Below are 10,389 nucleotides of genomic sequence, written 5' to 3'. Positions count from 1 at the left end.
AACTGACTGAAAGAGAGCCGTGCACATCCACAGGGGCGCAGAGCGGGACTCTTGGTTCAGCCCTGTCCTGGGCAGAGACTCCCAAGCCTGGAAGTGCTGTGGCCGGCTGTCTCCACGGCATCAAAGGTGACAAATTTTCGTGTGACTTTCTGACACACCAGGCTCTGTGCCCATGCCAGCCACCACCCGAGGACGTGGAGAGCCCGGAGCGGGAGGATGCGTCTCCAGGCTCTCCCTAGATCCAGGTGGGTTGCTCCTGAGGGCTGCCCGGGCCCTGTGCTTCATTATCTTGGGCAGGTATGACCCCTCCATGACCGGTCCACTCTCCTGGGTACTTTGCACGGTCTCCTTGGAAGGTTTCTTAGCAAGGAGCAGGAGGCGGCCAGTCTAAGGTGACTGGGCTGCAGCCGCATGGGTGAGCTGAGGCCCCCGAGGCTCACCTCCAAGTTCTCATAAGACCCTTCCTTTGGGAGAAGATGCAAGTTATGGGGTAGACGATCAAGAGAACCGCCCACCCATGCTCAGACACTCTTACCTCTCACCTAGATGGTGGCCATAGGCTGCCTCCATGCCCCCACCCCGCCCCCAATCCGTTCTACTCCTTGTGGCTCTATGCTGGGCGTATGGTGGGCCCTTGATTGCTATTTGTCCAGAATCGCTTCCAGACCTTTAGCCTGGCATTCAAGGCCTGTGGATCTGGCCCTGTACACCCTTCCAGCGCCGCCTACTGAGTCTCCACCCACTCCCTCTGCTGTTCACTTCTTCCCGAACACGCCACGGGCTGCCTACACCTTCAGGTCTTGGCTAATGTTGTTCCCTCTGCTTGGAATGCTTTTCCCACCCTCTCCACCTGGCAAACTCCTACTCATCCTCCAACACTCAGGTCAAATGTCACCTGTTTGGTGGAGCCTTCCTGACACATTCAGGCCTCACCTACACTCCCCTGGGCTCCCCAGTCCCGGTGCACACTGACGGGAGAGACCAACCCTAGGACTGTACTTCTCTGGTTTCATCCTGAACCGTGGGAAGAGGTCTAAAGACAAGAAAAGAAGAAGTGAGAAAATGAGAAGAGGGAGGAAAAAAGGAGGGTAAAGAGCTCCGTACGTGATGGACCACCAGCTGGACTGCCCGCCTCAGGAGAGCAGGGGGGTCCATCACGCACAGAAAAAAAGAACACATTTTCCACCGCTCAGATTTGTATTCCTACAAGAGTGGAACAGACAGTGGGGTTCGGGGAAATGGGCCCGGGGCCTGGGCGATTAGGAACCGCTCCCCTGCCCCTAAGATAGGCCTGGTGGTTGTACCTCGCAGGGCAGAGGCCCCAAAGCGAATGCCGCTCTGAGGGGTGGCGAGCTGCACCCTGGGGTCTGAGGGCCTATTAGGGAACTCAGTGGCAGTGCAGGTCTTTATGCTTAAAAACAAGGAAGTAGGTAACTTTCTCTGCAGCCTACACAATGCCAAGGCCAGGGGAGAAGCAGAACGCTGTCATGCAAGCCTCACGGTTGGCCCGGCTGTGGGCATCTGTGCCCACCGGCACTGGGCCAAGCTCAGCTCAGTGGCTGCAGTTCCCCTAAGGGCCTGTGCCCTCACTGCCTCTGTGCTGCCCTCGGACTGAGGCAGATGTTTTGCTGGCCCCGTGGCTTCCTGTGTCTCAGCTGGGAATGCCTTCTGCCAGGCTCCTACAGCCCTCAGAGGTCCCGGGCCAGGCCAGGTACTGGGCTGTAGACCCTGAAGGCAAAGGTGACAAAGGTTTCACACTTGAGGAGCCCTGGGCTACAGGGAGAACAAAGAGGGGGTGAGTAAATGCGGCCAAGTATTCCAGATGCCATGGAAACAGCTAGAAAGTCTGGTGAGATCAGTCGGTGAATGTTTTTGTGGCATCCTAAAGACGGGCTGTTGGACAGCCGTTCAATCTGGAGTTTTCAATGAATTTTTAATAAGTAGGAAAATTCTCATTATCTAATGTAAAGGAAAAAGCAAGTTACAGGCAAACTTGGAAGCACTATAGAACATATGCTTTTTCTAAACATATTTTAAAAATATTAAACATATACATACTACAAATATGTCTGAGAACCTCTGCAAATCTAACCCCTACCTATCACTGCTTTCTCTGGATTCCTTTTGCACTTAGAATCAACTGCATGCAGTTTAGTGCTGAACTGCGCCTATGTTAGTTTTGTGGGCCCAAGCTTATACCTACATAGACCTTTTGAACGTTGGCTTTTCCAAGGCCAAACTCAGACTGTCTTACATCAGCTCATGAGCAAACATTCTGGGCGATCCCGTGGTGCTGAGCCTGTAGGTCAATAGCCCCGTTTCAGCAACATCATCCCTGTCTGAACAGCAGGGCTTGTGCAATGATTTGGATATTTATGACATTCTATTCATTTTGTAAAAAGTGAGTAGAGTGCCAGAAAAAAGAACCACTGCTGACACTAGTGATAGAAAACACATATGCCTCATAAACTTATTCCAACTATGAGATCACCAGGTGGGGATGTGGGTCGGGAGTCAGAGCCTGGCCGGTGGAGGGTCGGGAGAGGGGACCAGGGGTTAAGGAGGCTGAGCTGTGTGCAGAGATAAGCGTCTGCTGCCTGCAAAGCCAGGCTGACCTTCTGCTCCTATCACGGAGATTCCCCGGCATCCTTTCACTAAATCCCCTTTTATCTAAGCTCGTTTGAGTGGGTTTCACTTCTCTGCCACAAGAGTGCCTTGCCTAGGACAACGTGTGATGCGCTGGGCACGATGCCTGGTGTGTCTGGGCCCTTGGCAAGTGCTGCTCTTTGCATATTTATCATCACAACACAGGTGAAGGTCAGGGAGTTCTGCACATCCCAGAGCCAGGGCCTCTGGCCTCTGACAGGACGTGCCCTTTCAGCTCCGGGTCTCCATCCATTCTGGGGATGGACTGAAAAGTTAACCGTTCCTCGGCTCCAGGGAAAACCTATTCTGGTGAACCTCGCTTCTGACCTTCAGCCCTTGGGGATACCAGGCCTGATCAGAACCCTCTGGTTCTTGGGACTTCCCTGGCAGTCCAGTGGTCAAGACTCTGTGCTTCCAATGCAGGGGGCGCGGGTTTGATCCCTGGTCGGGGAGATAAGATCCCACATGCCGCGTGGCATGGCCAAAAAATTAAAAAAAAAAAAAGAACCCTGATTCCTAAGCTTCAATGCACTCAGATTTCATTTCAATCCCCTTCCCAGGGAAGTGGATGCTGACACACAATCTGCCACCAGAGGGCACCTCCCCTCTCATTTCCTCAACATGCCCGAGGTGAAGCTCACCCAGGATAGAAGGGCTTGTCTATTCCAGAAAGGAATGTGCTTCTCCCCAGAGGAGCAGCTTGTCTTTCATACAGCCGGTCCTAGGGCTTAGGGGCAGCCCCGCCCCCGCCCACCCAGGTGAGAGGCAACTGCGGGTCCCTGGGGCAGTGGGTCTTAGGGATGCCTGCCTCGACCTACCCACAGTGAGGCTACTAACCGACCCCCCTCTCAGAGGTAAGCCTCTCCGGATGGAGCTCATGCATCTCACTGGCCCTCCCAACTTGGCCTCAAAGCTGGCAGCTGACTGCTCGTTGCAAAAAAACTGAGAAGGTCATGAGGTGCAGCTGAGGGGCAGTGGAGGGGCTGAGCTGGGAGTCAGAAGCCCCTGGCACACTTTGCTCTTGCCTGCCTGGAGCATCTTGGACAAGTTTCTCAGCTCTGCTAAGAACTGACTTTCTATCTTTAAAATGGGGATGCAAGCATTGCACAAGATAGTGCCAAGGGCGCGGCAATGAGAGCGTCACCTGTGCCGTTTTAGACCTTAGGAGGGGTGTCACTTGGACCGTATGAGTTACAAGACTCTCACCTGTCCCACACGAAGCTTCTGGAAGGGTAAGAGCCCAACAACTATAACATCTGGGGCCCAAGTTCAGTGTTTATTCCCAATATCAACGGAAAACTGGCCCTGAAGTTTATAAACCGGGTCAACCGGACCTAGGAGAGCCTGGATAAGGAGTTAAGGGGCAGCACAAGCTAGTGGGTGAGGGCTGGAGCGCAGCTGCCCAGCCCTCCATGGACCCTGTGACACTGGACATGTCACTCAACCCCTCGTGTCTGTCTCTTCTGCCATAAAGTGGGGATCACAATAACAGAACCTGCTTTACAGGGTTGTTTGAAGATCTGATGAATCAATGCAGATAAAGAGGTCAGTGCTCATTAAATGCAGACATCCGAGGGCCTGGACTCCTCCTACTCCCTGGCCTTTGACCACGAGCTGCCTGTGGCATCTCTTGCATTGTTGTCTAGAGGCCTCTCTGGGTGGTGGACAGTGGCTGGCTTGGGAACCAGGGGGTATCGCCTCTGATCCCAGGTCTGCCTCTAACTTCCTCTACACCCTGGGCCTGCCCTCTCCATCACCCTCTCCTCCATTCAGCCAGCACTGGTGAAAATGTACTGCTGGGCTCAGCCACGTGTGGTGCAGGTTCCTGGGTATGGTTTAGACTTTTTAATTAAAAAATCGAGGTATAGTTGACTTACAATATTATGTTAGTTTCAGATGCACGATATAGTGATTCAAAATTTTAATAGATGATACTCGATTTAAAGTTACTATAAAATATTGGCTTTATTCCCTGTGTGGTTTAGTCTTGATAAGGACTTATTAACTGCTTTGTTCATAACGAGACCTGACCTCTGCCTAGGATTGGGGGCCCGCAGAGGCGGCTGGCTTGTCTTCCTGGCAGCTCCAGACTTGGTGAGCTTGGGCTCCCCGAGGGTTACCATGGTGAGGCCATGTCAGAGGTTGGCACTGGCTCAGAGAAGCCCATCACATGGAAGGGGCCCAGTAAACATGAGCTCTTCTTACTATTATGTGTTAGGGCTGGGATCAGAAACGCTCTTGTCTTTTACTCTCCCCTCGTCATCCCTCAAAAGGTCAGAAGGGTAAGGGGCAGGGTGCGTGTGCTGAACCAGGTGGTTGGGTAGGGGCAGGCCAAGGGAGTGGGGGGCACACTCTAGCTCATGGTCACGTTCATGCTGCTTTTCCTTCTGACGAGGGCAGGGCTGGGGGCCAGGGCTGTGGCAGCTGCTGGCACCCAGGTTCCTGGCCATCGCTGAGAAGTCCCCTGGCGTTTGGTCCAGCTTCTCCCGGGCCACGCCCTGCCACCAGGTCAGCCTGTGTGGGTCCTGACCAGACCCAGCTCCCTCAGACCCAGCAAGGCTGTGCATCAGACCTCCTGACAGCTGTTAAGGGCGCCACTCCGAAACGAGGGAGAATCTCCCTGCTGCAGGGGCTCAGCACCTGGCGCGGGGGTGCAGGTGGTCCCGTGGGAGCTGGGACTCAGGATCCAGCTTGGGGTCAGCCTGAGGGGCTGTCCATCTGCACAGGCGGTCAGCGGACGGCAATCCAGGGGCTCCACTTCCTAAGGCCCAGCCACCCGCCCCGACCCCAGAGGGGACTTACCCAGGCCCAGGTTGGAGATGGTCTTGAGGTCTGTGAAGCTGCTAGCCTCAAGGATGGCCTGGGGCAGCCTCAGCTTGAAGGGCAGTAAATCTCTGTGGAGACACGAGGGGTCGGAGGTCAAGTCCGGGGAGGGGTCTGCGTGTCCATTCTCGGCCCCCACCACCCCCAAATCCTCAGCCCATAAAGGAAGAACCCCGGCAACCCCGCTGGCGGCTGGGACTGCCACACAGACTGGAAACTTCCCTGGGGCCGAAGGGAGGAGTCCTGAGGCTAAGGGAGCAACCAATCAGATCCGGGTCCTGTGCCTGCCCTGGCCCCAGAGATGCTAAGACCCGCCTTGGGCATGGAGGGGGTGGGGGGAGAGGCTTTATCCCTAGTTTTCTTGGCCCTGGAAGTCCAGGCAGCTTCTTCTAAAGGTGCTATTCTGGGTAAGGCGAGTGACCCACCCCTTCCAGTCCTCTGACCCTCTCTGCTCCACGCTGAGATGTGCAACGGGCTCACAGCCAGACTCCCCTGGTGAACCTACAGCCAGGTACCCCCTGGCGAGCACACAGCCAGACAGACACCCCCGACGACACAGTCAGCCAGCTCTATCTGCTGCCTTTGGTCTGAATGGGGATCTTTTCAGCGACCTCTCCAGAGATCTCCCAGAAGGGATCTAGACACCCTCCCCCTTTATTGTACAGATGGGGAAACTGAGGCCCAGAGAGGGAAAGGAAGATGATCAGGCCTGGACACACGGTGGGTGGAGGGCAGAGTGTGCTGAGCCCCAGGCCTCCTGACTTCAAGCCCAGGGCTGTTCCGCGGGGCAGGAAGGGGAGTGTGGCCCTGCGGGGCCCCAGGATGGCTGGTCCCAATTCTACGTCTCAGCCTGGCATTCAAGGCCCGTCACAGTCTGACCCCGACCCCCTTTTCCGGCCGTATCCCCAGCTCTGTCAGCCTTCTCCCCAAACCCGGATTCCAGTCATTGAAATCCCATCCGTCCAGGCCCACTGACAGCCTTGCGTGATGGCCGTCTGTCCCCGCGGGTCTTCATGGCCGCACTGTCTATACCGCACCCTCCGTCTCCTCCCTTTGAACTACATGAGAGCCCTGGAAGTTCCTGGAAGGGGCGGGCAGCTTTTCGCGTCTCCGATGCCCCCAGAGCCCTTAGCACACACCACAGAGGCTCAAACAGTGTTTGCCGAATGGACCCGTCTAAACTTCGGGAACTGGATTGGGGGAGAGCAGGGCAGAGGCCGCCTGGGATGCGGGTTGCCGGGGGGGGCTTCCCAGACCACCTCTGCCCGTCAATACAGGCTGCGCTGCTCCGCGGGGTGCCCCCACCCCTTCATGGGAAGTGTTTTCACGGGGGAAAAACACTCTGCTTATGGAATAGCAGGATGGGGGAAGGTGGGAGAAGATTCTGGGCCCTTTTCTGAGTTTCTGGGTCGTGGCCTTTGGCTTCTCCATTGTCAATGGGGTGGGCGTGGCCCGTTGATCTTTGCTTCCTTGTCATAGCTGTGAGATTCTGAGCATCTGAGGCCGTCTGTGGGCCTCCTGTCAGCCCTTCCAGCCAGGCCAGGCCTGGAGCCAGACCGGATGGGCCCTCAGCGCTCCACCCCCACCTCAGGCCCCGCCCGGTCACCATTGGGGTCAATCTCTAAGTTCGAAAGGTGGCAGAATTCACCCCGGTGTTGCCTGGCTACCTGCTTGGCTGTCTGGCCTGCCACTGTGGTTTCCAAAGGTTCCTGGGCCACTGCATATATTGAAATGGCCAGCAGAATCGCTCGGCTCATCTGGCACCGACCCCCGACCACCAGAGCAATCTCTGACACCCCCTCCGCACCTCCTCTGTGTACTGCTCAAGATGCTGCAGTGGTGGCTGCCGATCACACCCCAGCCCGGGACCCCGGGGTCCAGGGCCTGCCCCAGCCTGCTCCCCGGCTGCTGCCCACCACAGAGCCTTCCCTTGCACTCGGGGCCTCCTCGCTGCCTCCCAAAATGTCATCTTCCTACAGTGAATGTCCCCTGCTCATTCCCTCCTCTGAGCTCTGCGTAGAGGGAACGCCCCCCTCGTCCCTTCCACCTATGTCTACTTAGATTCTACACGTTCTTCAAGGCCGCACCATGGACCTCCTCCTTCTCCATAACCCAGTACTGTTCAAGGATTTCATGAACGTCTGCCACCCCACTTCCATCATCCAGTTCAGCACTTTATCCAGGGGCCACCTCTTCTGATCCAAGGAAATGCATACACAGGATGCGGGTGTTCGTTGAGCATCTACTATGTGCCAAGTATCGGGCTGGGTGTTACCCAGTTGGGGCCTTATATCACATCGTGTTATTATTATTACTACTACTGCAACACAGCAACCCTATGGACAGGCATTAATACTTTCGTATTAGTGAATTCCGCATCAGCTCCTAGGGGAGCTGCTAAGATGCGGATTCTCAGATCCACGCCCAGGGGTTCTCAGTGTTGAGTCTGAGTGTGGGTCAGGAATCCACATTTTTTTTTTTTTTTTTTTTTGCGGTACGCGGGCCTCTCACCGCTGTGGCCTCTCCCGTTGCGGAGCGCAGGCTCCGGATGCGCAGGCTCAGCGGCCACGGCCCACGGGCCCAGCCGCTCCGCGGCATGCGGGATCCTCCTGGACCGGGGCGCGAACCCGCGTCCCCCGCATCGGCAGGCGGACTCTCAACCACTGCGCCACCAGGGAAGCCCAGGAATCCACATTTTTAAACAGCTCTCAAGTAGATCCTGATGACCACAGCCTTGGGTGGGAATCAGGGCCCCCAAAGCAAAAATAGAAATTAAGCACTTCTCCAGATACATAATATATATATGTACATAGATATGTACATTAGGTTCATTAGGAATAACAAAAGACACCCCCGTCATTCAGGAAATTCCAGGGCGTCGTTAGGAGCTCTGTGTCCAGAAGCTGGACAAAGGCCAAATATATTTTCGTACTGATACACTGTTACCTCCTAGTGGGCTGTGACCCACAGATTAGAAGCCCCATGCTCCACATATATTATCTCATTAGTTCTTTCACACAGCCTAGCTTTCTCTTCCCCTCAGGGGCGTGGCTCCCCCCGCCCCACCCGAGGTCCTATAAAGCTTTGGGGTGGCCTGGGGAGTGCTTCCAGCGTGGAAGGCCCAGGCCTATGAAGCCATATCTGCGCCCCTCGACGCCCCACGGCTCCGTCGGCCTACAGATCCTGGGTGACTTTTGCGGTTTTCAGAGTCAACCACTGCAGAGGGAAAAGCGTGACTTCCTTTCAGTTAAAAGAATTTTAATTTTTTTTTAAGTGAGGGAGAGGCAGAAAGACAGGAAAAGCCAGCATGAACTTTGGAATCGAAGGCCCTGGTAGGCCCCCTAGCTCTGCCATTCCTGGCTGGGTGTCATTTCCTTCTCTTGGTCTGACAGTGGACAGGATGCCCTCTTATGGGGTTACGACAGAAACTACGCAGCACAGCAGGGGAGCACCTAGTGGGAGCTTGTTCCTTTCCTCCCCCTGCTGGGAGCTCGGGTCAAGGGAGCTTCTTGCGGGCCTCCGAGCAGTGTGGTCGGGCTCCTTCCCTCTGATCCCCTAACCAGACCATCCAAAGGCAAGACTGTGGCTCCTGGTCAAGGTGGCTGGGAAGGCAGCTCCAGACATAGTGCTAACAGCTTCCTTCAAAGGAGGAGAGGCCCAGCCCGCCTCCCCCTCCTGCCAGGAGGACGGTGGCAGCCTAGTCACAACGCTGGGTGCCCGGCCACCTCCTAGAGAGGGTGGGCCCAAGGGGCTCCTCCTTTCTTTCCTCATTTCGGTTAATGGCACCCATTTCACAAGGCTACTGACTCCTGACCCCAGGCTGTGCTGAGGATCAGACCTCACCATCCCCGAAAGGGGCTTAGCAGAGTGCCTGGCGTGTAGAAAGTGCTCCAGGAATGGCCAAGCGTGTTCACGCTCCTGCACCCAGGATAGGAGCCCGGACGTCTCCCCAGGCTTCCCCTACTGCCCCGACTCCTCCCTGCAGTGACTGCCCCCACCCTGCTCGCCTCCCCACCCCCTGCCCCGCAGACACCTCCTCCGCTGGGGCCCGGATGGCTGCGGCGCCCGGCTGGTGTCCATGCTCCCCTTGCTTCAAACTACCACCGTCTGCGGCCACGTGGCTCTGCTTGAGTGCAATCTGTCCGTGGGCAGCAGCGAGCCCCCAGCACCCAAGGGAGGGAGTCCCCGCACGCAGCTCCTGGGCACGGCGTTCCAGGCCTTCCGGCCTTAAGCCCCCACCCATGTGGCCAGCTCTCCCCCTGAAGCCGTTCCCAAGCTGCCCGCAGCTTGCCTGCTGCCAGGCCTGTGCCCGTGCCGTGTCCTCTAGCTGAATTCTCTTCCTGTCCTTCTTTGCCTGGCCTCCAGCGTCACCCTTCCCACCAAGAGGGCCTGGACTCGCCCCGCACGGGGAAGGGGAGGAGCTGTCGCTGGAGGGGAAGCAGCACAGGCGTCCTCTAGGTGGAGAACTGAGCTGTGTGACCTGAGGCCGGTCAACGCCAGCTGCAGCTTCTTCATTTACGGATAGAACAGCAATAAGAGTACGCTTGATCCTTTCTGGAGGATTCATTCCGTGCCAGACGTTCTGCTGAATAAGCTCCTTGCAAGGATCTCGCGTCTGATCCTCGGCACGACCTGGGGCGGGGTCGAGAGCCACATGAAGTGGGGCTGCAGTGATAACACCTCCCCGGGCAGCACCGTGCAGGGTTAGAAAGAGCTCTGTGGGCAGCGTGCTGCACAAGCCCGACCCAACGCAGACGCCCGGTCCACAGAGCTGGTTGTAGCAGTCACTGCCACGGTCCCACCCGGACCCCCTGGATGCCTTTCACCAGCTCTGTGCACCCACAGCCCAGCCTTGGAAGGGTTTGCTCCTGAGGGCCAGCACCTGTGACCCTCAGAGGCTCGTCCGGACACACTGGAGCC

The sequence above is a fragment of the Physeter macrocephalus genome, chromosome 11 (assembly GCF_002837175.3).
Source record: "Physeter macrocephalus isolate SW-GA chromosome 11, ASM283717v5, whole genome shotgun sequence".
Classification (NCBI taxonomy): Eukaryota; Metazoa; Chordata; class Mammalia; order Artiodactyla; family Physeteridae; genus Physeter; species Physeter macrocephalus.
Note: the sequence above shows the minus strand (reverse complement) of the source record.